Source organism: Pteropus vampyrus, unplaced genomic scaffold (assembly GCF_000151845.1).
Source record: "Pteropus vampyrus isolate Shadow unplaced genomic scaffold, Pvam_2.0 Scaffold129, whole genome shotgun sequence".
In the NCBI taxonomy this organism is placed as follows: domain Eukaryota; kingdom Metazoa; phylum Chordata; class Mammalia; order Chiroptera; family Pteropodidae; genus Pteropus; species Pteropus vampyrus.
Window position 1 is genome coordinate 2338243 of NW_011888910.1, and position 2673 is coordinate 2340915.

A 2673-nucleotide genomic window follows, 5' to 3' on the forward strand; every position below is an offset into this window, starting at 1 on the left:
ACTATCTCAATGTCTGAGCAGCGTATGTTCTTGAAATATAATCACATTTTTCAAAATTATAGAAGAAACATATATCTGATAAAATAACACTTCAAACAGTCAATCAGTTAAACTTATTTTTAAAAAATCACAGAATAATTTAAGACTAGGAAAGACGAAACCTCACTATCTCTGTTGGAAGAAATGGCTGCTCTTTCCTCTGTGGCCACAAAATCTTGATGGCCAGGTACAGGTTTCACTCTCTAGTGACAAAGAGCCACATTATAAATACCACTTTTAAATATCCTTCTAAGTATAAAAGAAAATGATGAAATCAAACAGGCTCCACTGAAATAAATAAGAAAGAGTTCTCAAATTTAATAAGTTCCCCCCAAAAAGCTAATAAGATCATGCAGCAGGATAAATAAAATAACTAGGAAAGATGAATGTTGATACCTCAGGCTGTCATCTCTACAAATGACGGGGCTGCCTGCATGGTGTGGCCTCAGCATCCTGCAATGAAATGGTGTAAAATGCAGAGCTGAGCTAGCCACAGTGATGATTTACAAAATTAAACACCAACTACCCACCTGGAAAACAGCACAGGGCATGGTGGACCAGAGTCCCATAAAAATAAAGTAAAAATGAAAAACTATAGTAGCAGATTAAAATTTTAAAATTCAACATTTGCTGAATATTTTAGAAATACTTGTAAATTAACTGAAAACAAAAAGATAGCCTCTCTCTAATTCTAAATATATATAAAAGTAACCTCATATACTTTCAATACTCCACAAATAGTGTTGGAGAGGAAATGTCTGAGAAGCTATCTAAATTTTAGTTTAAGAATCCACTCATCTGCCTTGTTCTATTTTCTTTAAATCTTATTCCAGATGTTCTTTTAAAAAATCTTATTCCAAATATGTAAAAATAGATAATTCTCATTTAATGAATATTTACGGTACTAATATAATGCTTTCTTTTAATTTTAAAAAAAGTCCTAGTTAAAAGATTGTATCATGAACTGAATCATATTTCATGTCTGGAGAGCAAAAGATTGTTGAGGCTATAGACCCTACTGGCAGATTCATGACCCACTGAAGAGAAACTGCCACCCCTGGTCAATGTGCCCTGTGAACTCATGCTTATTGCAGCAACATAAATGTCACATCTCTCTTTGATCACTGAAATATGTTGATTATAATTTTTTACAATGTAGGAATATACTTATTTATTTCTTCAATAAAAAGAAGGTTGATGGGAGAGAAAATAATATCCCCAAAGAATTTGAAACCTCAAGCCAGACTTCAAGCAAACTTGCTGCCAGAATTTGCACTCCCTGTGACATCAAGCACACAGTTTACTTAAAAGTGGACCCAGGTTGGTTGTGTCCCAACCTCCTAGGAGAAACAACACAAATACATTCTGGATACAGTCACTTGCAACACAGCATCAAAGATTCCAAGCATATGAAAATGTAAGTATTAGAATATGAAAGTATGCTCAAAGAATCCCCATTTATGCATACAGCATGTTCCTGGAGTGAATCCCAAAACAAAATCCTACCTCTATTTGGGCTGCATCCAAACTCTGTCAAAAGCATGCTCTGTCATCTTCATTGTTCAAACATGATCAGAATCATTGAAGAAAACTATCAGATGGTCAAGCAATGATGGAGAGAAGTGTAACATAGCCCATGCCATATAGGTCTTTATTAGGACATATTGAGTGTATGGATCACCAAAATGCAAAGTAGCAAAAAGTGAGAGATGCCTGTGTCTTCAGTGGAACCAGGTCAACTTTAGAAAAGAGAATCAAGATAATAATTCTTAACTTTTGAATAAATGAATGGCAGGATAAAAAGTTCCTGCCATTGTAAGCATAGCCATTATTAGTTGTCATATCAAATACAAATTCATTTTCAGTACTAAAAAATTAATCATTTTATAAACTTTGGTGGGAGGGAAGTACTTATAAACAGTACGAAATGCAGAAGCCAAATGTGAAGATATGGACAAATTCAAGTACTTAAAAAATTTTTAACTTCCTTATATCAGAAGACATTATAGAAAAGGTTTAAAAAGAAGATAACGGATATGGAAAAATACTTGAAATATATGTAGAAAATACAGTTTATAATGAAAGTGCATTTGCCTTAGTGAAGAGTAAGCCTATTAGGCTTTTCTGAAGAACATAGTCAGGTGGTGGGGGTCTCTGGTCTCACGTAATAAATCCCTTCTAATATGAACACCTCCTTAAGCCTTCTGATTCCTTTCTCACTACTCTGCCAAGGCAGTTCTGGCATCTCCAACTCAATCCAGTAGACCAGCATCGTGTGCAATCTTCAGGGGGCCACCCACGTGGCATATCAACACTGGCTCTAGGATTCCTTGCTAGGACTTTAAATCCCCTTAAGTCTTGGAAGTCTAGAGGCAGTAAATTCACCCCTCACCAGCTTTATATTCCATCTTCTCTCATCCATCACTTTCAAGATCCACCCTATGTACTTACAGTTCAAACTGTTATATACTTGCCCAGTCTTGTAATTCCTTGAGTGTGAGCATTCTTTGCCCTAGAGCAAGAACTGTATTCCCCAATGATGCTGTGATGCACCTTGACCCTAGATTATTGCTCAGAAGGCAATGACACAAGGCAGGTCTAATGATCAAGAACAATACACCTGCCTTGGATAAG